This window comes from Microcaecilia unicolor, chromosome 6 (genome assembly GCF_901765095.1).
Source record: "Microcaecilia unicolor chromosome 6, aMicUni1.1, whole genome shotgun sequence".
NCBI classification, from domain to species: domain Eukaryota; kingdom Metazoa; phylum Chordata; class Amphibia; order Gymnophiona; family Siphonopidae; genus Microcaecilia; species Microcaecilia unicolor.
The window spans coordinates 202,071,616-202,098,093 of NC_044036.1; the positions used below are offsets into that span (position 1 = coordinate 202,071,616).

The 26,478-nt window shown below is 44.8% G+C and overlaps 2 protein-coding genes across 2 annotated transcripts in view; one reads left to right on the forward strand and one right to left on the reverse strand.

Annotated features, from left to right (window-relative positions):
• The window catches only part of B3GALT2 (beta-1,3-galactosyltransferase 2), a 73,842-nt gene extending 57,031 nt beyond the window's left edge, over positions 1-16,811 (reverse strand). The window contains exon 1 of the mRNA XM_030205692.1: positions 16,738-16,811. The gene's annotated coding sequence lies outside the window, so the exon portion shown is untranslated. The remainder of the gene's footprint in view (positions 1-16,737) is intronic.
• The window catches only part of CDC73 (cell division cycle 73), a 476,174-nt gene that overhangs the window by 296,589 nt on the left and 153,107 nt on the right, over positions 1-26,478 (forward strand). The gene's annotated exons all lie outside the window — the stretch shown is intronic.

Here is a 26,478-nt window from a genome sequence, read left to right on the forward strand (position 1 = left end):
CAACTCTGTGAGGGAGGGGGCACCTCTTCCTAAGACCATGATGGAGGCTTGGGTGGCGGTAATACCAAAGCCAGGCAAGGATACAACTGAGTGTTCCTCATACAGACCTATATCGATTCTAAACACGGACGTCAAAATTTTGGCAAAAGTGTTGGCGAACCGATTGGGCAGTGTGCTTCCTAGCCTAATCCACCCAGACCAGGTAGGATTCATAGCTAAAAGACAGGCCATGGACAACATACGCCGAACAGTGGACCTTTTGTATGTCACTCAGCTTAAAGCCAGGCCCACAGTGTTGCTAGGATTGGATGCTGAAAAAGCGTTCGGGTACACTGGGGATACCTGGACAAGGTCCTGCATAGAGTGGGGATTGGACAGCTTTTTAGAACCTGGATACAGGCCCTGTATTCCTCCCCGCAAGCATGTGTGAGAGTAAATGGTGGAAATTCGGAGGCATTTGAGTTAGGACGTGGAACTCGGCAGGGCTGCCCGTTGTCCCCTTTACTGTTTGCCCTGGCGATGGAACCCTTGGCGGCAGCTATTAGGGAGAACGAGGTTATTGCTGGAGTAAGGGTAGGGGCGCGGGAATATAAAATTGCATTATTTGCAGATGACGTGCTTCTGCCCCTGACGAACCCACTGGTCTCTCTACCTAACTTATTGAGAGAGATAGAGGACTACACTCGGGTATCGGGTTACAAGTTAAATGCTAGTAAATCTATTGGATTGGCAGTGGGAGTACCTCAGGGTTTGATGGAGACACTGAACATGTCCTTTGCATTTAAGTGGGAAGCGCGTGAAGTAAGCTACCTTGGAGTTAAGATAAGGAGTAACCTGTCTGAGTTATTTGAGGCAAACTATCCGGCAATTAAGAAGGAAGTGCAGGAAGATCTGAATAAATGGATGTCTATGGGATTATCCTGGTTTGGGAGGATAGCGGCGATAAAAATGAACATTCTGCCTCATCTTCTGTACCTATTCCAGGTCCTTCCTTTGCGTCTATCTCGCACTTTCATCTCTGGACTGCAGGACTTATTGATTCGCTTTATTTGGAATCAAAAGAGACCGCGATTGCCTTGTGCCTTTCTCTATAAAAGCAGGCGTGAGGGAGGGTTGGGGGTACCAAATCTGTTTTGGTACTGTTGTGCGGCGCAGTCCAGAGCGGCGATAGACTGGTTCAAGAAGGAAGATCATAAATTGTGGGTAGATATTGAACAATCCTTGGTGGGAACTCAAAAGCTAGGACATATAATGTGGTTTGCTAGTAAGTATAGAGGACGAGTAGATAGGTTCCCGCCTACGGTACAGGCTACTTTCCATTACTGGGACCTTATGTTTCCGGAACGTCAACCACCAGTGTCGGGCTTAGCCCCGATAGTAGACAACCCTATGTTTGAGCCCGGCATAGGGAACACTACATTTAGCAAATGGGCAGATTTTGGGTTGGACCTGTTGGGACAGCTGCATGTGGGAGGAAATCTGGTACCCTTTGAAAAGTTGGTGGAAGATTTTGGGCTACGGCCTGGTGACCGTTATGCCTATATACAGTTGCAACATTTCTTGCTAGGACAAGGCTATATAGGGTGTATGAAGCGTGACATCCATCCAATGGAAGAGCTCTGTGTAGACTTAAACATATCGCGTGGAATGATATCTCGTTTATACGCATACCAGGTGATAAATATTAAACAATATGTACTCCATAGGAAGAGGTGGGAACAGGAATTAGTTTTCTTTATCAGATGCAGGGTGGCGGGCGTTGGAAAAACAGATCTTGAATTCATCTTTAGCTGTGACAATGCAGGAAAATGCTATTAAGGTATTTTACAGATGGTATCTGACTCCGGTCAGACTGCATCACATGTTCGCCCATGTGCCCAAAGACTGTTGGCGGAATTGTGGTGGAATGGGGACCATGGGTCATATTTGGTGGTCCTGCCCTAAAGCTCAGGCCTATTGGAAGGGGGTGCAAGCGCGTCTTCAGGTCTGGGTTGGCAAATCTGTACAGTGGCATCCGTTAGTTTTCTTACTTGGGCAGCGGCCAGTGGGCATCACGTCTGACCAGTGGCTCTTGTTGAGAGGATCCCTGCATGCCGCTCGCATAAATTTAGCACAGAACTGGAAGTCACCTAAGGTTCCCTCAATGGTGACTTGGATCACCAAGGTGAGATACATATGTGAAATGGAGAGATTAACTGCAGTAAGAAGGAAAACTTTGCCTGCATGGGAAAGGGTTTGGGAACCCTTTCTACAACAGTGTTCTGGTTAACTGGTGTGTACATGAGTGCAAGGAAGAGGGGGGGGGGGGGAGGATAAGGGGTAGGGAGATTTTCTGTAAAAAAATATTCAAAAATTCGAAGTAGCATATGCCTCTGTTTTAGCATTGTTAGTTAACTGATGTTTCTTTTGTCAACTACTCACTGAATGATTGTGTGGATATGTACATAACTTTATTGCACCAATCTGAGTAGATGTTGTATTGATTTTGCAATGCTCAATAAAGACTTCTATAAATTAAAAAAAAAACTGCCAGAACTGGCAAATCAGACAAAACAGACAAAACCTTCAATTTGATGGTTTTCTTTTTATGAACCATCCCATTGGGTAACTCGGGGGGGGGGGGGGGGGGGGAGAGAGAAAAAAAACATTGCCATTAGCTTCTCCATTTGGTATAAATAGCTCAGTTTAGGGGCTTCCTTCCTCTTAAGCTCTTCCTTTAAGTTTGAGACAGAGGAGGAATGCAGGGCAGAAGCATGGGATATCCTTCAATTCTGCCCCCCCCCCCCACCCTGCAGAAGCTGTGACAGTGCCTGTTTGAGTCCTTTAGGGCATACAGAATAGAATTTGGCACTCCTATTTAAAAAGCAGGTCAACTCTATATAAAAGGCTTCTGGTTTCAAGAAGCAGCAGCATTCTCAGAATCAGGAAATAATTGCCCAGGAGTTCTTTTCCATCTACAATGCTAATGCAATTGAACCCATTCCACCAGGGGAAAGAGGGCAAAGATTATACTGCAAGTTTTTCATATTCACAAATAAGACTTGGGGGGGGGTCCTCTTAGGCATAAGGGTCTTGAATAAGTTTTTCAAGTGAGTGAAGTTTTTCCCTTAGTACCATAATTCCCTTTCTTTTAAAGGAAGACTTGTTAAGTTCTCTGGACTTAAAGTTTGCCTACTCAGATGTATTCAGTCAGAGGTGATATCTCAGATTCATCATGGGGGAATACTACTGTGTACTGCTTTTTGGCCTCATGTGTATGCAATGATATTTACAAAATGTCTTGCAATCATAGAGCATGTCCAAGAAGACTGAGGATGCACGTTTCCCTATTTGGATGATTGGCTAGTCAAGAGCACATCTGAAAAAAAAAAGGTTAAAAGGTCAGTGTGCTCACCCATATGGGTGCTGGAAGTTAATAGGGTTTAACATAAACTACCCCGAGTCTCAGCTAAACCCATCACCACAGTTACAATTCATAGGAGCTGTGCTAGACATTATTCAAGTGAAGGCCTACCACAGCAAAGGATCACCAATGTGTGGTGTACATGGTGGTAGAAATCCAAGAGAGTCGGCAGACATCAGCATGAAACATGTTGGGAATTTTGGGTTATATGGCCTCAACATTACTTGATACTGTTGGCACGTTTCAAGATGAGGCAAGCTCAGTGGATTTTGTGTGTGAAGTTTAGTCATAAACTGCAGGAGAGTTCAGTCTGATAAAAAGGCATCCTCTTCCAAGTTCTACAGATTCAAACCGTACTGACAGATGAATCCATACTGGATTGAGAATCCCATATAGACACTTCATCAAGTTTCCTAGAATTCAGATCAGTCTAGAATGTGCTAAAGCAGCATCTTTCAACCCAGCCCTTAAAAACCACCATGCCAGTTGGGTTTTCAGGATATCCATAATAAATATGCATGAGAAAAATTTGCATACCAAGAAGGCAGTTCATGTAAATCTATCATGCATATTTATTTTGGATATCCTGAAAACCTAACTAGCCAGGTGGTCCCTGAGGACTGGGTTGAAATCTGCTGCTTTAAATGATTTCGGATATTGGTTGGCCAACAAAACTGTATTGATATAGATAGGAAATTCAAGTTTTACACCAACAAGCAGGGAGGAATGGGATAGTACCTTCTATGTTGGGAGACTGGATGTGGAACTGGGCCATTTGTCAGGATCTGACTCTCTGGGCTCACTAATCTGGCAGGTGAACTGACTTGTGTACTTACATACAAGTAGTCATTGGCAAGAGGATATCTAGAGACATTTGTCACTACTCAAAACAAGTAGGCTTCAATTCTGTTCTAGTACAGGAACATATGGCACACTGGCTAGGGACACCTTTCTCCTAGATTGGCAGGAAAGGTCTTCTGTACACTTAGTTTCCAATGTCCCTGATAGTGAAAACTCTTTTGAAACTCAGATAAGATCATGGAACCATGATACTCATGACTCCATTTTGGCCAAAACCAGTGTGGTTCCCTCTTCCTCTGAAGCTTTGCACAAGAAGACCCATAAAATTGGGAAATTCCCCAATTATCACGCAATCTTGAAGAACTCTGTTGCATCCCAACATTGAGTCCCTTGCTTTCTTCACAGCTTGGATGTAGCGTCTTTGAATTTATCTGACAGTGTTTCATTGGCTCTGAGTAGAGATTCCATTAGTAGGCTTTTGTTTAAATGGAGGACTTTGCTATCTGGTGTGATGGGAGGACCCTAGACTCCTTTTCTCATTCTGCACAAAAACTGCTTGAATACCTTCTGAGTCAGGATTGAAAACCAATTCTTATGATACACCATACTGCAATTGGTGCTTAGATCAGTTTGTCTGTACAGCCTGTTCTGATAGAATTGCATTGGTTACCTGTTGAAACATGGCTTTCATTTAAATTGCTTTGTCTTGTTTACAAAGCTTTTCATATGGGTACTCCAAAATACTTATCAGCTAAGTTAAAAGAATATACATCTCAGCTTACCTTCTGCTCTTCTCAGAAATGTTTTGATTCAACTTCCATCTTTGATAAGTTGACAAAGTGGTGGTGGGTTTTTTTTTTTTTAATCTATGCTGGGTCTTTACTTTGGAATTTATTGCTAACTGAGCTTAACAGTATTACCAGTTATTCTGTGTTTCATAAAGCTCTAAAGTCCTGGCTTTTAAAATAATTATGGATAGGTTGTTCTCCGAGGACAAGCAGGCTGCTTGTTCTCACTGATGGGTGACGTCCTCGGCAGCCCCTCCAATCGGAATCTTCCTAGCAAAGTCCTTTGCTAGCTCTCGCGCGCCCGCGCGCACCGCGCATGCGCGGCCGTCTTCCCGCCCGAAACCGGCTCGAGCCGGCCAGTCTTCTTTCGTCCGCACTCGGTACGGCTGTGTTTTTTGCCGTGGTGAGCCCCGGAGAGTCGACCTCGCGCGTCCGTTATTTAATCGACGTGTTTTTTCTTCGGAAAAGTTTCTTTTCGTTCGGAAAGTGCTCCGGAAACCCTCTTGGGTTTCGTTTGCCCCTTCCCGTATTTCCAGTTTTTGCCCCGGTAAGTTTTCTTTCGTTGTCTGGGTAGGCCTCTTTTCGGCCTCGGTCGAGATTTTTCTCCCTTAAAGTTTTGGTGCTCCAAATTCGTCATTTCGGATTTTGACTTCGCCGGCGTGATTTTTCCGCCCATGACATCGAAGCCTTCCAGCGGCTTCAAGAAGTGCACCCAGTGCGCCCGGGTAATCTCGCTCACTGATAGGCACTCTTCGTGTCTTCAGTGTCTGGGGGCCGAGCACCGTCCCCAGAACTGTAGTCTGTGTTCCCTCTTACAAAGGCGGACTCAAGTAGCGAGATTGGCCCAGTGGAACGTTTTGTTCTCGGGCTCTTCGTCGGCATCGGCACCGGGGTCATCGTGTGCATCGACGTCATCAGCGTCCAGACCTTCTTCCTTGGCTGCCAGTGCATCGAGTGCATCGAGGCATCGGCCCTCTGCATCGGCGCCGAGACATCGGATAGCTGCATCGACGTCGGTGGTACCGGGACCTCGTCTCCTGATGTCGTCGGACGGTGGTGCATCGTGTGGAGTGCAGGTGAGGGCTGTCCATTCCCCTGCTGGTGGCGGTGAGCCCTCGGGTGGGTCTCCTCCTACCCTGAGGGCTCCTGCGGTACAGCCCCCCCGAGACCGACCTCCTTCGGCCTCGGCCCCGAGGAAGCGACGGCTGGATTCTACGTCCTCCTCGTCGGTGCCGGGGAGCTCCGGTGACATGCTTCGGAAGAAGTTGAAGAAGCATCGACACCGGTCCCCTCCCCGCGTCGGCACCGAGAGTTCTGGGTCGCCGAGGGAGTCGGCACCCAGCAGGCATCGGCACCGAGAGGACCGCTCACCCTCTGTTCAGGAGGTGTCGATGCGCTCCACTCTGGACAGCCCGGAACAGCCTCCACGCCCGGAACAGGTTCTGACGTCGACGCCTGCATCGACCTCCATGCCTTTCTCTGCAGCCGCTCTGAACGAGAGCCTCCGGGCTGTTCTCCCAGAGATTCTGGGAGAGCTGTTGCGCCCTACCCCTCCGGTACCGGCGGTGCTTGCGCCCCCGGTACCGTCGAGCGTGGCGCCGGCTGGCCCATCGCCCGGGGTGAGGTCCCCGACGTCGGTACCGCGTGCGGTGCCGACTGCGGCCACCTCCCAGGAGGGCTCCCCGACTACGTCGGCGGAGGGAGCTTCGCCGATGCGGGTGAGGGAGTCTACCTCTCGACGCCCCCATCGTGGACGTGGCTCCACGGAGTCGAGCCGGGCACGGTTGCAGACGCAGGTCCGTGAACTTGTGTCTGACACCGAGGGTGAGGCCTCGTGGGAGGAAGAAGAAGACCCCAGATATTTCTCTGACGAGGAGTCTGAGGGTCTACCTTCTGATCCCACTCCCTCTCCTGAAAGACAGCTTTCTCCTCCCGAGAGTCTGTCTTTTGCTTCCTTTGTCCGGGAGATGTCTACGGCCATCCCCTTCCCGGTGGTTGTGGAGGACGAGCCCAGGGCTGAAATGTTTGAGCTCCTGGACTATCCTTCTCCACCTAAGGAAGCGTCCACTGTTCCCCTGCACCATGTCCTCAAAAAGACATTGCTGGCGAACTGGACCAAGCCTTTAACTAATCCCCACATCCCCAAGAAGATCGAGTCCCAGTACCGGATCCATGGGGACCCAGAGCTGATGCGCACTCAGTTGCCTCACGACTCTGGAGTTGTGGATCTGGCCCTAAAGAAGGCTAAGAGTTCTAGGGAGCATGCTTCGGCGCCCCCGGGCAAAGACTCTAGAACCTTAGACTCCTTTGGGAGGAAGGCCTACCATTCCTCTATGCTCGTGGCCAAAATTCAGTCTTACCAGCTCTACACGAGCATACACATGCGGAATAATGTGCGACAGTTGGCGGGCTTGGTTGATGCTCTTCCCCCTGAGCAAGCCAAGCCTTTTCAGGAGGTGGTCAGGCAGCTGAAGGCGTGCAGAAAATTCCTGGCCAGAGGAGTTTATGACGCTTTTGATGTTGCGTCCAGGGCCGCTGCTCAAGGTGTGGTGATGCGCAGGCTCTCATGGCTGCGTGCCGCCGACCTGGAGAATAGAATCCAGCAGCGGATTGCGGACTCGCCTTGCCGTGCGGACAACATTTTTGGAGAAAAAGTCGAGCAGGTGGTAGTCTCTCCACCAGCGGGACACCACATTCGACAAGTTCTCCCGCCGGCAGCCTTCAGCTTCTACCTCTACAGGTAGACGTTTTTTCGGGGGAAGGAAGACTGTTCCCTATACTTCTGGTAAGCGTAGGTACAATCCTCCTTCCCGACAGCCTGCGGCCCAGGCTAAGCCCCAGCGCGCTCGCTCTCGTCAGCAGCGTGCGCCTCAGCAAGGCCCCGCGGCTCCCCAGCAAAAGCAAGGGGCGAGCTTTTGACTGGCTCCAGCAGAGCATAGCCGACATCCAAGTGTCAGTGTCGGGCGACCTGCCAGTCGGAGGGAGGTTGAAAGCTTTTCACCAAAGGTGGCCTCTCATAACCTCCGATCAGTGGGTTCTGCAAATAGTCCGGCAAGGATACACCCTCAATTTGGCTTCCAAACCTCCAAATTGTCCACCGGGAGCTCAGTCTTACAGCTTCCAGCACAAGCAGGTACTTGCAGAGGAACTCTCCGCCCTTCTCAGCGCCAATGCGGTCGAGCCCGTGCCATCCGGGCAAGAAGGGCTGGGATTCTATTCCAGGTACTTCCTTGTGGAAAAGAAAACAGGGGGGATGCGTCCCATCCTAGACCTAAGGGCCCTGAACAAATATCTCGTAAAAGAAAAGTTCAGGATGCTTTCCCTGGGCACCCTTCTCCCCATGATTCAGCAAAACGATTGGCTATGCTCTCTGGACTTGAAGGATGCCTACACTCACATCCCGATACTGCCAGCTCACAGGCAGTATCTGCGATTTCAGTTGGGCACACGCCACTTCCAGTACTGTGTGCTACCCTTTGGGCTCGCCTCTGCGCCCAGGGTGTTCACAAAGTGCCTAGCTGTGGTAGCAGCGGCACTTCGCAGGCTGGGGGTGCATGTGTTCCCATATCTCGACGATTGGCTGGTGAAGAACACATCCGAGGCAGGAGCCCTGCAGTCCATGCAGATGACTATTCGCCTCCTGGAGCTACTGGGGTTTGTGATAAATTATCCAAAGTCCCATCTTCTCCCAGTGCAGAAGCTCGAATTCATAGGAGCTCTGCTGGATTCTCGGACGGCTCGCGCCTATCTCCCAGAGGCGAGGGCCAACAACTTGTTGTCCCTCGTCTCGCGGGTGCGAACGTCCCAGCAGATCACAGCTCGGCAGATGTTGAGATTGCTGGGCCACATGGCCTCCACAGTCCATGTGACTCCCATGGCCCGTCTTCACATGAGATCTGCTCAATGGACCCTAGCCTCCCAGTGGTTTCAGGCTGCTGGGGGTCTAGAAGACGTGATCCACCTGTCCACGAGTTTTCTCGAATCCCTGTATTGGTGGACAATCTGGTCGAATTTGACTCAGGGACGTCCTTTCCAAATTCCTCAGCCACAAAAAGTGCTGACAACGGATGCGTCTCTCCTGGGGTGGGGAGCTCATGTCGATGGGCTTCACACCCAAGGAAGCTGGTCCCTCCAGGAACGCGGTCTACAGATCAATCTCCTGGAGTTGCGAGCGATCTGGAACGCTCTGAAGGCTTTCAGAGATCGGCTGTCCCACCAAATTATCCAAATTCAGACAGACAACCAGGTTGCCATGTACTATGTCAACAAGCAGGGGGGCACCGGATCTCGCCCCCTGTGTCAGGAAGCCGTCAGCATGTGGCTCTGGGCTCGCCGTCGAGGCATGGTGCTCCAAGCCACATATCTGGCAGGCGTAAACAACAGTCTGGCCGACAGGTTGAGCAGGATTATGCAACCTCACGAGTGGTCGCTCAACTCCCAAGTGGTGCGCCAGATCTTCCAAGCGTGGGGCACCCCCTTGGTGGATCTCTTCGCATCTCGAGTGAACCACAAAGTCCCTCAGTTCTGTTCCAGGCTTCAGGCCAACGGCAGACTGGCATCGGATGCCTTCCTCCTGGACTGGGGGGAAGGCCTGCTGTATGCTTATCCTCCCATTCCTCTGGTGGGGAAGACTTTGTTGAAACTCAAACAAGACCGAGGCACCATGATTCTGATTGCTCCTTTTTGGCCGCGTCAGATCTGGTTCCCTCTTCTTCTGGAGTTATCCTCCGAAGAACCGTGGAGATTGGAGTGTTTTCCGACCCTCATCACGCAGAACGAAGGGGCTCTTCTGCATCCCAGCCTCCGGTCCCTGGCTCTCACGGCCTGGATGTTGAGAGCGTAGACTTTGCCTCTTTGGGTCTGTCAGAGGGTGTCTCCCGCATCTTGCTTGCTTCCAGGAAAGACTCCACTAAGAGAAGTTACTTCTTCCATTGGAGGAGGTTTGCCGTCTGGTGTGACAGCAAGGCCCTAGATCCTCACTCTTGTCCTACACAGACCCTGCTTGAATACCTTCTGCACTTGTCTGAGTCTGGTCTCAAGACCAACTCTGTAAGAGTTCACCTTAGTGCAATCAGTGCATACCATTACCGTGTGGAAGGTAAGCCGATCTCAGGACAGCCTTTAGTTGTTCGCTTCATGAGAGGTTTGCTTTTGTCAAAGCCCCCTGTCAAGCCTCCTACAGTGTCATGGGATCTCAATGTCGTTCTCACCCAGCTGATGAAACCTCCTTTTGAGCCACTGAACTCCTGCCATCTGAAGTACTTGACCTGGAAGGTCATTTTCTTGGTGGCAGTTACTTCAGCTCGTAGAGTCAGTGAGCTTCAGGCCCTGGTAGCCCAGGCTCCTTACACCAAATTTCATCATAACAGAGTAGTCCTCCGCACTCACCCTAAGTTCTTGCCAAAGGTCGTGTCGGAGTTCCATCTGAACCAGTCAATTGTCTTGCCAACATTCTTTCCCTGTCCTCATTCCTGCCCTGCTGAACGTCAGCTGCACACATTGGACTGCAAGAGAGCATTGGCCTTCTACCTGGAGCGGACACAGCCCCACAGACAGTCCGCCCAATTGTTTGTTTCTTTTGATCCCAATAGGAGGGGAGTGGCTGTAGGGAAACGCACCATATCCAATTGGCTAGCAGATTGCATTTCCTTCACTTACTCCCAGGCGGGGCTGGCTCTTGAGGGTCATGTCACGGCTCATAATGTTAGAGCCATGGCTGCGTCGGTAGCCCACTTGAAGTCAGCCTCTATTGAAGAAATTTGCAAAGCTGCGACGTGGTCATCTGTCCACACATTCACATCTCATTACTGCCTGCAGCAGGATACCCGACGCGACAGTCGGTTCGGGCAGTCAGTTCTTCAGAACCTGTTTGGGCTTTAGGATCCAACTCCACCCCCCGAGGGCCCTGTTTGTTCTGTTCCAGGCTGCACTCTCAGTTAGTTGGTAAATTTTTTAGGTCAATTTCAGTTATGTCCTCGCCATTGCGAGGCCCAATTGACCATGGTTGTTGTTTTGAGTGAGCCTGGGGGCTAGGGATACCCCATCAGTGAGAACAAGCAGCCTGCTTGTCCTCGGAGAAAGCGAATGCTACATACCTGTAGAAGGTATTCTCCGAGGACAGCAGGCTGATTGTTCTCACAAACCCGCCCGCCTCCCCTTAGGAGTTGAGTCTTCCCTTGAAGTGTATTGTCTTGCTACATACTGGACTGGCCGGCTCGAGCCGGTTTCGGGCGGGAAGACGGCCGCGCATGCGCGCGAGAGCTAGCAAAGGACTTTGCTAGGAAGATTCCGATTGGAGGGGCTGCCGAGGACGTCACCCATCAGTGAGAACAATCAGCCTGCTGTCCTCGGAGAATACCTTCTACAGGTATGTAGCATTCGCTTTGGCTGAATTTTATATTGGTATTAGGGCAGCTTTTTAATCATGATTAATCACATGGTTAAAGGTATGCAATTTTTTTCCCACTCCGCAATTCCTTGTGACTCTGGGCAAGTCACTTAATCCTCTATTGCCCAGAGTCAAAAGGAGCAGCAGTGGGGAAAAAATAAAATACCTTTAATCACGTTATTAATCACGATTAAATTTTTAATCGAAATGCAGCTTTAGTATTTATGTAATGGTATTGTGCTTAATAATGACTAGTATTACATATATGCATTTAATTATCGTGATAGTTTTCTGTTGTATATGTATATTATTGTAAACAGCTTTAACACTATGGCTGTATTAAGCGGTATATTAAGTCCACAAATCAAATTAAACTTTGGGTCCAAAAGGGTTGAAGAGGAACTGATAAATATCTTCCCATGCAGGAGCGGAGCTAGGGTTTCTGGCACCTCCCCCTCCAGTCTCCTGCGGCAGCCTTGCTACAAGTGCACATACTTCAGTGCTGCTGCATCCCGCCTTTGCTCATATTTTCCTGTCAGAAAGGGTGGGATATGCAGCATTGGAGTATGGACCTTGTACCACAGTTAATGTGACATCCCGCCACACTTACCAGACTTACTATGTTCCGCTGACTGTTAGCACATGGGGTTATGGCACCAATTAGTGCGCGCGAGTGGCATCCATTCCCATCAATCTGGGCCTTTCTCAAATGCTTCCTTGCCTAGGTTATGCTGGCAGTCTTCCTTTTCTTCCCTCCTCCCACCCCCCCCCTAAGGTCCAACAACTACCTTCTTTTCCTCTGCACCAGATCCAGCAACCGTTCCTCCTCCTCCCTAGCTCCTTAATTGGACACCTTCACTCCCCCCCCCCCCCCCCCCAACAAAAAAAAAAAAAAACAACCAAACCTGGACTCGGACACACTTTTGAAAACAGGAGCAGTACCCTGTTATCACTCCTGGGGGAGGGTGGTGGGGTTTGAATCAAAAGAGGTAAATTGTTGGTGGGGAGCTCATGTAGATGGGCTCCACACTCAAAGTGCTTGGTCTGGCCAGGAAATGGATCTCCAGATCAATCTCCTGGAACTTTGGGGGATTTGGAACGCTCTAAAGGCTTTCAGAGTTCGGCTGTCTCGCCAAATTATGCACATTCAAATGGACTATCAGGTTGCCATGTTATTGCGCCAACAAGCAAGGGGCACCGGATCACGCCCTCTGTGTCAGGAGGCCATCCGAATGTGGCATTGGGCTGTCCAGCATGGCATACTCCTTCGCACCACTTATCTGGCGGGCAAAAAGAACAGTCTGGCCTACAGACTGAGCAGGGTTATGCAACCGCATGAGTGGTCACTCAACATGAGTGTTGCCCCTCAACATGAGTGTTGCCCAGGAGATCTTCCAAGTGTGTGGCACCCCCTTGGTGGATCTCTCTTCCACTCACATCAATTGATCACAAAGTCCCCTCAGTTCTGCTCCTGGCCCATAACAGACTAGCGTCAGATGCCTTCCTCCTCAGTTGGGAGACAGGTCTTCTGTATGTGTATCCTCCCATACCTCTTTTGGGGAAGATTTTGCTCATACTCAAGCAAGACCGCGACACCATGATTCTAATCACTCCTTACTGGCCTTGACAGATCTGGTTCCCTTTTTTGGAGTTATCCTCTGAAGAACTGTGGAGATTGTTTTCCAACCCTCCTCATGCAGAACAAGGGATCTCTTCTGCATACCAGCCTTCAGTCTCTGGCCCTTACAGCCTGGATGTTGAGAGCCTAGAATTTGCTTCCTTGGGTCTTCCAGAGGGTGTCTCCCGGGTCTTGCTGGCTTCCAGAAAACATTTCACTAAGAGGTGTTGCTCTTTCAAATGGAGGAGATTTTCAATCTGGTGCGTGAACAGGGCCCTAGCTCCCCTTTCTTGCCCTACACAGTCCCTGCTTGAATACCATCTACACCTATCTGAGTCTGATCTCAAGACCTAGTCCATAAGGGTTCACCTCAGTGCTTATCAACATGTGGAGGGTAAACCCATCTCTGGACAGCCTTTAGTTCTCTTCGTCAGAGGTTTGCTTTTGTCAGAACCCTTGTCAAACCTCCACCTGTATCATGGGACCTCAACGTCATTCTCACCCAGCTGATGAAAGCTTCTTTTGAGCCACTGGATTCTTGCCATCTGAAGTACTTGACCTGGAAGGTCATTTTTTTGGTGGCTGTTACTTCAGCTTGTAGGGTCAATGAGCTTCAGGCCTTAGTAGTGGATGCACCTTATACTAAGTTTCATCACAGAGTAATCTTCTGAACATACCCTAAGTTCCTGCCTAAAGTGGTGTCTAAGTTCCAACTGAACCAGTCTATTGTCTTGCCAACATTGTTTTCCTGACTTTATGGCCATCCTGGCGAGAGTGCCTTGCACACCTTGGACTGCAAGCGAGCATTTGCCTGTTACATGGCACAGACTAAGCCCCACAGATGGTCCGCCTAATTTTTTGTTTCTTTTAATCCCATCAGGATGGGGGTCGCCATCAGGAAACACACAATTTCTAATTGGCTGACAGATAACATTTTTCACTTATTTCCAGGCTGGACCGACCCTGGAGGGTCACAATGTCAGAGCTATGGCTGCGCTGGTAGCCCATTTAGTCGGCCTCCATAGAAGAAATTTGCAAGGTTGCAACGTGGTCTTCTGTCCACACATTCACATCTCACTACTGCCTTGAGCAGGATAACTGACGCAATGCGACAGTGGATTCAGGCAGACAGTTTTGTAGAATTTGTTTGGGGTCTAAAATTCAATTCCACCCAATAGACCTATTTTATTCTGTTCCAGGCTTCACTTTTCTGTTTGTATATAGTTTCAGGTTAATCTGAGTTGTGTCTTTGCCGTTGCAAGGCCCAGTTGTCCAGTGGTGGTGGTTTTTGGTGAGCCTGGTTGCTAGGGCTTCCTCATCAGTGAGAATAAATAGGCCTGCTTGTCCTTGAAAAAAGTAAAGATACTTACCTGTAGCAGGTATTCTCCGAGGACAGCCGGCCTTATGTTCTAACAATCCTCCCACCTTCTCTTGGAGTTGTCTCCTGTTTTGTTTTTTAATGCTGTTGTGCTGCGGTAGTCTTGCTGTTGCGGCGAGTGGGAAGACACTCACCTATGCGCAGTTGAGCATGTGTTGCGCGCCACAAAGCTCTTTGTAGCTTGTCAGAATCTCTGGACCAGGCAGAGCAGGATCGCGTTACCCATCAGTTAGAATATAAGATGTGCTGTTTGAATATCTGCTACTGGTAAGTATCTTTGCTTTACTATGGTTTGGTGGAGTCACAGAAATTTTGTAACTCTTTCCAGACATATATTTCAACTTTTTTCTTAGCTCTTTTGGAATTTCCTTTTCTTGTAGCATAGTGTTCTTATAGAAACTTTATGGTGGGCGCTTTGCTTTCATGGTAAGTTTCATATATAGTGAAGTTTAGGTTCAGCTAGGCTGGATGCAATCAAGCATGGCTGTTTAGTCAGCTGAATCTAATTATCAATTAAAAGTTTGGTTGATTAAGGGGGCTGTTACTTTTTCATTTGGGCGAGATGGGTGCTGGATAATTTTTGTTCCTTAAATTTACTCATGTTCCCTTTGTCTAATATTACATTTTCTGTAAAGACAAGAAGCCATTCAATGTAACATAACATGCAGTAATAGGGGAAATCATCACTGTGTATTCCTGATGACTCTGGATTCCCTATTATCCCATAGTGAAATTGGCATATATCCCTAAATGGCCTGCAGTATTTATGTACCTGAGTCAGTGTGGAACCTTGAATAAGAATTGGCCAGAATTCATGTCCTTTGCATTTGGAAGCATACTTACTGAGCTGCTCCCTTGGCTCAGAACATATGAGGTGACTTGCTGTAGTTTCCTGCCAGGTTTGGCTTACCTGATTCCAGGTAAGAAAGGAAGACTACCGCTTTTATTAAAAGAGAAAAATGCTGAGTTATTTTTGAGCCATATTGGCCATCAAGGATACAAGCCACTCAAGAATTTTCTCTGGGGTCAGAGATGTACAAGAAATGAAGAAAAAGGATAATGAGTATTAAAAAGAGTTGAACACAATACACAATCAGAATTTAGTATTGGTGTGTATTTTCATGATTTTAGTTTCTTGTTATAAAAACCTTTTATATATCGGCAAGGGATTGACACAATTTTTTCTCATATCCTGTTCTAAATAAAAATTATAATTTTAATTAGCTGTAGGAATTTTCTCTTGTAAAGTATTCCTATTGGATACTGTGTATTATAAGTGAGCTTCAGTTGTGATGGTAAATTTGGCTTTCTGCTCATTGTATTCATCAGTGATAAAAGGTCACACTGCCACATCTGTCTCTCTAGGGCTGTTGTATTAGAGAAAAAAAAATGTGTTTGGAACTGACAGGTAAAGATATGAAAAGGGTAAAGCTGGTAAGAGCTGAAAGCCAAACTGGATAAAGTACAGCTTCAACCGTACCTCTTAGTATTCAGTATGATTTCCTACATGGAAACTGTCAGGTTGGTACTTCCCTGTCCATAAAGATTGTATTGATGTCAGCTTACCCTATTGCACTATACAATGAATGTAGCACAGAAACAGTGATGTGTCGGAAGAAAGCCTACCTCATAGAAGCTTTCAAAATGGTTTACTATCCTGCTTATTCCTCTTACCTTTGAAATACTTTTACAGGAATAGCATGTTTGGGCTACTTTTCATGTCTATCTTTGTGGGCATAGTCAACATAGTTTCCAGAAATGTATGTTCTTTACCTAACAAATTTAAATGAATTACAGCCTTTCATTTGTGTCTTTAATCAATAGAAATCAAACAAAATAAAACATGGAAAAGAAAATAAGATACCTTTTTTATTGGACATAACTTAATACATTTCTTGATTAGCTTTCAAAGGTTGCCCTTCTTCGTCAGATCGGAAATAAGCAAATGTGGTAGATGACAGTATATATAAATAAAACATCCAAGCATTTCAAAGATAGTCTAACAGGATAGGGGTGGATAGGTGAGAGGAGGGTGATAAACATAGCAATACAATTTTATGGTTTATAATGGGCTAGAAAACACAGATCTTTAAGTCCTGTCTGGGTGTCAAAATATTCAATCATTCTGACTTCAAAGGCTACCACACCTCTCTACTCAATTTGTATCTTTAAAACTGATGTATATCACCAGAAGCCACAATTTTTTGGCAGCCACCCTAACATTCTGTTAAAAAGAATTTAGTAGCGCTAGTTTACAAAGCACTTGTTGAGTGCTATTATGGGATGAAATGCTCTTGAAACAGCTTAAAACAAGTTAGCATATGTACAGCGTAGAGATGATCAGGTGGTATTTGAGCTTACCTTTGTTCAGTGAGGGTTAGATTGCCAGCAGTCCGCTGCCTTAACGCAAATTAATCTTTTTCTCTAAACCACGTTTTCCTTTCTACGACAAAGCAGGATAACATACAGCAGCTCAGCTGGATGATGTCATTGGTGCAAACATAACATTATGAAAAGCTGTGACCCTATTCTTTCCTCCTTCCTTGCCATCTGTTGTTCAGGCTTTCCTACTTTTTTTTAACCCAAGTTTTCTTATGTTTTCGTTGTTGGCACCCAACTTCAAGTCTTCAGTATTTGGACTATGCAGCCAGCTTTAGTTGTCCTTGATTTTTCATGAAACTTTCTTTTGCTTTGTCAATTTTTCTGACTTGATATAGAGAAAAACCAAAGGCTTCATGTACTGCTGTGGGGTGACACAGAAAGATGTCCATCATAGACATTTAGGATCTCTGCATGCAGTGGTTAGGCATTGGTCACAATGTTCTGGATTGCAGCATCTGTCACCCAGAGTGTTCAAGCAACAAAAACTATTTCAGTGAAACATTAAATTCAACGTGTCTGTATCGGTACTTAAGCATGAAGGATCTGTACCAACTGCTGGTGGGCCTTCAACATCGAGGAAGCATAAGTCTGTCTCCTCTACTCAGGAGTAGCTTAATGGTAGTGCAGTGGGCTTAGAATCAGGGGTTCCAGGTTTCATTCCCACTGCAGCAACTCTGTGACCTCGGGCAAGTCGCTCCATCCATCATTGCTTCAGGTACAAAAAAACATAGATTGTGATCCCATTAGTGACAAAGTTACCTGTACTTAACATGTAAAAAGTTTTAATTGTACCACAGAAAGGTGGGGTAAGAAGAATCCAATAAATAAATTTGGGGCAAGGAAGAAAACAGTAGGGAAAGCACTGTTGACTTTCAACTGGTGTTTTATAGAGAGCAGGATTGATCAGGCACACACATGCATGGAGACATCGCTGGGATGGAACAACTCTGCTAAAGCTCCTCAGTTTCATAGCTCAGGCAGGAATGCAGTTCTTGGGGATGTCCTGCACTCTTAAAATGTCCATTACAGGTGAGCAACAGTGTTTCTCTTTTCACCAGCAGAACTGAGTCGGACACATAAGTGGGTTACTCCCAAACTCAGTGCTGCGCTTTTTGTTTTATCCGTGATTCTGGAGCAACACACACATTAAGAGGTATGAGTTGCAATGCCAGATGTTGGGCAGCACAGCTTAACCAAATGCACACCTCTCTGATTTGTAAACGGGCCCAAGCAATAGTGAAAGGTGCAGTTATGAAGTGAAGACTAGGTCACTGTTTTAGGACTAAAGGAATTTGGATATAGCTCATTCCCTTTTCTTAGTAGTGCAAAACAGGTTACATTCAGATAGAGTAGGTATTTTCCTGTTCCTAGAGGACATATAATCTGTTGATATGTGAGGCAATGTAGGGCTAAATCACATGGAGTAGCAGTGGGATTTGAACCCTAGCAGGCTATTCTTCCACCCATAGTATCAGCAATGCAAATTTCAAGAGTCTCAGCAGCTGCAGTTGCACTGATGTGATGTGTATAAAGGACTAGTTTGTTCATAACATAATTTGATGCAGGATGCTAACCAAACTGCTAGCTCTCATTTGGCAACTGGATTACCCAGTCTGTTAGGATTAAAAAAAAAAAAAAAAAAAGCAGAGAGCCATGTGGACTCCCTGACGGATTCAGTTATGTAGAGATAATAAACAAGGGCCTATTTTACAGTTCAGGGTATAAAGTGCTTTCTTATTTGGATTCTTTGGAGGCTTTGGATGAAACGTAGGAAGCAGGATTTCCTTATTAACCTGGGAAATTTTTATGTCCTTGGGTAAAAATTCATAATTTTGGAGAACCACCTTGTTATGAAGAAGTTAGGTATACAGTTCATAGGTCACCAAGGTTGATATTCACTTACTTTTTCTGGTAGTGTGAGGCATACACAGGTTACACCTAGTATAAATTTATTAGTGTATTGTTAGAAAGTAAATATGTTTCCTTTATCTATGGATCAGAGTCCTCATGCTCAAGATATAGTGACAAATACTAACACAACACCCCAAAGATATTATAAAATAGATTGCTTATTTATTTATATAGGAACAGCTAAGAGCAAACGCATATCAGACCCTACAGTAAGCTTTCAGCCAGTTATACTAACCCCAGCACTACAGTGATTACATGTCAACTATACAACCTTGGACAGTAATGACACGTGTGACAAATGGAAGCGTATTCCTCAAGCAGGCAGGGAGTGTACTTCAGATCAGATGTAAAGCAAACAGCCATTTTCTTCAGATATGAGCCTTTTTTATTCAGAAATTGCAGGCTGCAGCTGAATCAGTGACGTGATTCCTGGCCTTGTGGCCGATGTACAACAAACTTTGTGTCAGATGATGTAACTTGAGGAGCCATAATATTATTTCATTGGCATCACATTGAAGGGGCACCTTAATCATGAAATCTATTGTTTCAGTAAACAACGTGCTTTTCTTGAGTGAAAACGAGTCTCAAACTCTGCAACAACTAGTTTGTGAATTCCCCTTGTGATTGAGGTAATGCAGTTGTTCTCCTTGTCTACTTGTAACCTTGGTGATGTTTTGCAGTCCTTGCTGATTGCACGCAAATCTGAGGCCTAACAAGCAGCAGGCCTTAGCAGTTAAAGATGAAGTTAGCCAGTGTCTGTATTTTGATGTCAGGTTGGTAATGCTGGATAATGCCATGAATTATAATCCTATATAACTTTGTTATATAGTGGCATGTAGTGATGCATGTAGTGCCTTTTGCTCCTACAGTAGGGCTACCTTGGCTAGAAAAATAATTTCCATATATGTTTAATGGAAGCGGACTCCATTGGCTCAAACAGCACCTTCATAACGATGCTGTTGAGATCCATTGGCACAGGGTCTTCTGCAGATGGGTTTGATGTGGAGAAGCCTTTTCATGATTTAAGAAATGGTGTGGCATTGGAAAGCTGAAAGTGTCAATCTGCTGGAGCATCATAGGCTGAGAGAGCACAAAGATGTACACTGAGGGAGATTATAGATCGACAATAGAGATGTTATACATAGTGCAAGTTGGTGAAAAGAGGACATTGAGTGGAGTTAAGCACACTTATAAAGCACCAGATGGAGAACCACTTCAACTCAAAAATGTAGATTTGCATGACAGGTAGTTTCCTTATAGAAACTAATATCCTAAATAGTCTGTGGTAGAGAAAAAATGTTGAATTTCCATACTATGAGGGCTAGGGTTTGATATTGGTATGAAGAAGGTAGATCTCATTCTGAGTGATCAATAATGGATATATTTGAAGTTTGTAAGGGAGCAGAACTTTGAGCTTTTTTAAGAGTGGAAACCAGTTCTGATGAGGTCAGTATGGTGCTGTGATCCTATTGCCTGGTCTCTGTTGCAGTAGTATGCAGAATTGTCACCAAGACGCTAGCATGATAAGTGTAAAGTAGAGGCCAAGTACATGAGATTGCTTGTCCATCTCATCAGCTAATTGGAAGATGGAATATAGAACAGAGTTGCAGCTTTGTACTTTCATTATTAGTGAAACGGTCTATTTGAGGGTTCCTCAGGTCTGAAAGATGAGCTGCAGGGTTTTTGATCCAGGAACTATTGTGGTTCAAGATTTTTGCTGAGCTTGTTGGTCATTTGATTTTGAATACCAGAGAAACAAGCAGGTTGTATTTGGATGCAACTGGTAGTAACAAAGTCCCTCACTTTGCTACTTCCCAGAAGAGGCAGAATGATCTCATTCTTTCTTGCTCATTGGAGGAGTAACTTAGAGAAGCTGGCTAAGAACCAGGGAAGCTTGGTGCAGATCCCACTGTGGCTACTCCTGATCTTGGACAAGTTGCTTAATTCTCCGTTGCCTCAGTTACTGACTTAGATTGAGTCCTCCAGGGACAGGGAAATACCTGTTGTACCTGAATGCAACTCTGAGAAAACAGAAGACAAGCAAATTCTCTACGAGAAAGTCCAAAGGGGAAAGAAAATAGAGAAGGACCAATGGCCAACCAATGCAAATAAACCTATAGGTTTGAATATGATGTGGTTTTATTGAATATATATATATATATATAACACTTTTTTTTAACCATTCAGACTAGAGAGAACAGTGTTTCAGCAATACAGTGCCCGCTTTAGGAGTCGCTATATTTTTCTAAAGACCTCTTTTTTTTCTGGGTGGCTGTAGCTTCTCTCCTTAGAGGACCTGATTGGCTTCAGAGTCTCCCCTTTCTCTGGGATAAGTAGCCTGAGCTATAACTGAAAAAAGGGGTAAACCAAACAACCAAGTCGCCACATTTCTGCTTTATCTGTTTGAATGAACACCACGTTTCAAAGATGAATGAAGATTTGAATGGCTTAAAATAGGGTGTAAAATTGCAATTGATAGATATGAACAAGGCTTGCAGACTTTGACATAGTTTTTAGAATGGAGTAATGCCTCAGAAGAGTAAAAGCGAGCACCTCTGGTCAGGTTGGGTATGGACATCTACCATGGCAGCTTGTTTCATAACTGAATCAAGGGATATGAAAGGATTGGAAGTGTTTGGAATTGCTGGTTCTATTGGAACTTGAGGTTTCACAAAAGCCATTTCATTTTTGCTTAGGCAGCTCAACATGGATGGAGGTAGCTGGATGGACCAGTATTTATTTGTAAATAGATCTTGGCCATGGTTGTAGTGGAAGTCTGAATGTTGCAGACATGTAGGATCAGTTCTTGCAATCTGCCAGCAGAAAAAGTTTTGGCTTGTTCTGTTTCTAAAACTGTTCCTATAAATGAGCTCCTGTTTGTAGGATACAAGGCTGATATCTGGAAGTTGATGAAGCCTAAACTTTGGAGGAGGTGATGGAAAAGAAACTCTATAATTTACACTGGGTTAACTTTTTAACCGGTTTCCAATTAATACTGAAAACTCAATCCAGAAACCTCCAAATACATTCTAACTAAAAACAAAAATGATATGAATTATAAGTGCTCAGTTTTTTTTGGTGCATTACACAGACCGGAGTTATCAACAGATGTAATGGCACCACTCGTCCATCATAGCACCAAACTCCAATCCTTCCTTTCTGAAATTTAGATGTCATACATTCAAATTTAAACTTCTTAACATAGATTGGTGTGCTGCTCTTGGTCAACAGTCCTTATAGTGTAATGCTTTATGGTAACAACTTCATGCTTGTGCAATTATTACTTGTGAGTCAAACTTCTAAGTAAAATGTCGTTGTCCACTAGTATTTCATGAAGAACAACTTCCAATAATTGTCCTCTGTCCTCAACATGGTCTATGTTTTGCCTAGTTCGGCATCTTCAGGATAATATATCTGCAGCTAAGGGTGGAACTATATTCCAACCGGGACGAATTGAAAAAAATGGTGCCAATACATCTGTTGATGATTCCGGTCTGTGTAATGCACCAAAAAAACTGAGCACTGATCACATTTATAACCATTTTTGTTTTTATTTTAGTTAGAATGTATTTGGAGGTTTCTGGATTGAGTTTTCAGGGAAAATCTAAAGATGATCTTGTTTGTGTAGATGATAAAATCTCTGATGGCTGATGAAAAACCAAAAGGAAGACATTGAGGTAATAGATTGTAAGCTCTTTTGAGCAGGGACTGTCTCTTTGTATCAGGTGTTCAGCGCTCCATGTGTCTGGTAGCTAATAATAATAATAGTGGCCTGCCTGAAGGAGGAACTGGAAATTCTGCAGCAGGGATGGATTGTGGTGTCTGTGTAAGAAACTTTGAAATCCAGTGTACACAGTCACTCTCCTCTCCAGAAATGGCAGAATAGAGGGAATGATGTTCCTCTTGAATTTCTCTTTGCAGAAATGGAGTTTGACTGACTTGTTGTGGTAGACGTGTATCTGGGGTTTTATTAGCCACTGCAGGATCTAGATTGGTGATTGTTGTTTGCATATATTATGCTGAGGACCCAGGAGTTCTTCATCCATTCTCAGTGCCAAGGGAAGATGTGAACCTCACCCCCCTACAGGTGGGGTGGGTTGTATGTCCTCAAGATACTCTGACCATTTCATGGAGTAACGGTAAAAAAAAATGGTTGCTCTTTTGCTTGAGCAAGCCTAGCTTGCTTAGATTGTTCTATGTCATGACTGGATTTAATGGAGACATGACACTACTTACTGAGCTTGCCTCTGGTAGGACAGAAGTGTTTTTCTATATTAATAGTTTTGGCTTTATTGGGATAAACTGATATATCTAGAAGGTGAACTAAACTAATGATAGGCAGAACAGAAATGTAAACTAGAGCAGTTATCCTTTGATTACTATCTTTTACCTTCTTTCCAAATAGGCTATGTCCTATGAAAGGAACATCTGCCAACCTGCTGTGGATGTTTTCACATAGGCCAGAAGCATATAACCAAGACTGATGCCTAGCAACAGTGATAGAAGCAGAAATTGTAGTGGAAGCGTTGAATGTCATATGCTGTATATATAAAATAGGTTCCACACTTAGTAGCTTCTGCTAATATGGTTTCTAGGCTAGTCTGTGATGGTAGTGAGAGGCTGCATGAAATATAGTATACATATACTGCATCATATAACGTTGGTGAGCCACAGTTCAGGCAGATGGTATGGCACCTTGGAAAACCTTCTTGCCTGTGGAGGTGTGCAAGAGATTGACTTTGTTGAAATCAAGTTCTCTTTGGACCTTATATTTCATGTCCATTTTCTTGGAAGCAAGTCATATGGTAAGGGGAATTTTCCACATATGAAATTGTTGGTCTTTCTGTAGTCTGTGAATTGGTAATGTAGGAAAGGCCTCTATAAACTTTAGAAGACTAAAAACACATGCCTGTGCTGCAGCTTGTGGAGTGGGAAGGTTACCTCTTGCTGTGCGATAAACAAATCTTAGATATGAGATGTCTTCATAAGGAGACTCATTTGTCACTAGAGATGGGGACAGATACAAGGTAGTTTGGTAGAATATTCCTCTATGTCTGAGAGACTTTGTATGGATAAAATCTGGATTTGAGATTGACCACGTTACGCATGCCAGAGCCTGAGGAATGTGGTGGCCATGAGTATGCATCTTCATAAGTACATAAGTAATGCCATACTGGGAAAAGACCAAGGGTCCATCGAGCCCAGCATCCTGTCCACGACAGCGGCCAATCCAGGCCAAGGGCACCTGGCAAGCTTCCCAAACGTACAAACATTCTATACATGTTATTCCTGGAATTTTGGATTTTTCCAAGTCCGTTTAGTAGCGGTTTATGGACTTGTCCTTTAGGAAACCGTCCAACCCCTTTTTAAACTCTGCTAAGCTAACCGCCTTCACCACTTTCTCCGGCAACGAATTCCTGAGTTTAATTACACGTTGGGTGAAGAAAAACTTTCTCCGATTTGTTTTAAATGTACTACACTGTAGTTTCATCGCATGCCCTCTAGTCCTAGTATTTTTGGAAAGCGTGAACAGAAGCTTCACATCCACCTGTTCCACTCCACTCATTATTTTATATACCTCTATCATGTCTCCCCTCAGCCGTCTCTTCTCCAAGCTGTATAGCCCTAGCCTCCTTAGTCTTTCTTCATAGGGAAGTCGTCCCATCCCCGCTATCATTTTAGTCGCCCTTCGCTGCACCTTTTCCAATTCTACTATATCTTTCTTGAGATGCGGCGACCAGAATTGAACACAATACTCAAGGTGCGATCGCACCATGGAGCGATACAACGGCATTATAACATCCTCACACCTGTTTTCCATACCTTTCCTAATAATACCCAACATTCTATTCGCTTTCTTAGCCGCAGCAGCACACTGAGCAGAAGGTTTCAGTGTGTTATCGACGACGACACCCAGATCCCTTTCTTGGTCCGTAACTCCTAACGTGGAACCTTGCATGACGTAGGGTTCTTTTTTCCCACATGCATCACCTTGCACTTGCTCACATTAAACATCATCTGCCATTTAGCCGCCCAGTCTCCCAGTCTCGTAAGGTCCTCTTGTAATTTTTCACAATCCTGTCGTGATTTAACGACTTTGAATAACTTTGTGTCATCAGCAAATTTAATTACCTCGCTAGTTACTCCCATCTCTAAATCATTTATAAATATATTAAAATATATATATTCAGGCGCTGAATATGAAATACTCTCTTTAACCAGTTTCAAATTCATGCAAGGAACCCATGGCAGAAATGGTATTTAATTGTAGCAATTCAGAGAATGTGAAACAAATCTTAATTATGCTAGAAGGTGTAATAGGCCAAACTGACAAACTAAAGAATAGTAACTCACTGGCCCAGATGGTATACAATTGATACTTTGGTTTTAAATCCAGGCACACTATATTTCATGAGACACTCCTCAGGCAATTGAAAAGTTATGGGATAGGGGATAATGCCTTATTGTAGGGTTACGATATGGCTCCAGAAAAAAAGAGGATAGATTGAGCCAGTCCAGATTTTACTTCCACTGAAAGCATTGGAAGTAAAACCCGGACTGGCTTAATCTGTCCTCCTTTTTCTGGAGGCATATGGTAACCCTACCTTATTGTGGATTGGGAATTGGTTAGAAAATAGAAAACAAGGAATAATGCTAAATAATCAGTTTCCTTGGTGGAGAAAGGTGAGTACTATAGTGCCACAGGGATCTGTTCTGGGACTGGTGCTTTGCAACATTTTTTAATTATTTGGAAATGAGAATTAAGATGAATTGCAGATGACAGAATTATTCAAAGTTGTTAAATCACAAGAATTATGCTAAAATGGAGGTTCTCACAAGACTGGGTGTCCATAGACCAAGTTTTATGTGGATAAGTGCAAAGTGATAATGCCAACACTATATGATGTTAGTTTCCACGTAAGGAATCTTCACCAACTAAAAGCATCTGGGCCTCATTGTGGGAAATATGTTGAAACTATCTTCTCAGTGTTCAGCAGCAGCCTTTAAAGGAAATAGAATATTAGAAAAGGTACGGGTAAGGGGAATCAAGATGGTAAAGGGATAGGGTGACTTCTGTAAGAAAAGCCTGAAAAGAGTGAGGTTATTCAGTTTGTAGAAGTAATATCTGAGGAGAAATATAAGTAGTTTTAAAACTGAGTGGTTTGAAACATGTAAACGTAAATCCAATTGTTTACTCTTTCAGAAAGTACAAAGATTAAGGGACACACTGTTAGTAAGTAGTACATGTAAAACAAAGCTGAGATTTGTTTTCTTTCAATCATTGAATAATGAAACTTACAGGAAGATATGGTAAAGGCAGTTAGTGTAGCTGGTTTTGGACAAGTTCCTGGAGGGAACATTTATAATAGTTAAGGTAGATATGGGAAAAGCCTCTGCTTATCCCTGAGAGGAAGCAAATTGGAATCAAGCTGTGATTTGGGATATTGTCACGTACTTGTGGCCTGAATTGGCTACTATTGGAAATACTGTACTGGCTTTATCGACCTTTGGTCTGATTCAGTGTGACCATTTATATTCAAACTAAAAACTCATATTTTTGAGATTGGGTTTTACATTTGATCATTTATCCATAATACTCGCGTAAAATCTCTCCTTATTTATGTATATCAAGGCTTTATTTTTGGTTCAGTGGAACAAGGATTCTTTTTGTATATCTCTGTACAGTGCTGCTTGTGACTGATAGTGTTTTAAAAAGGATTAAGAACATGAACACACATCTAAATTATGGCTATAGCATTCCTCCTTGAAATTTGCATGCATCTGGCATATATGTAGTGCCTTTTCCAA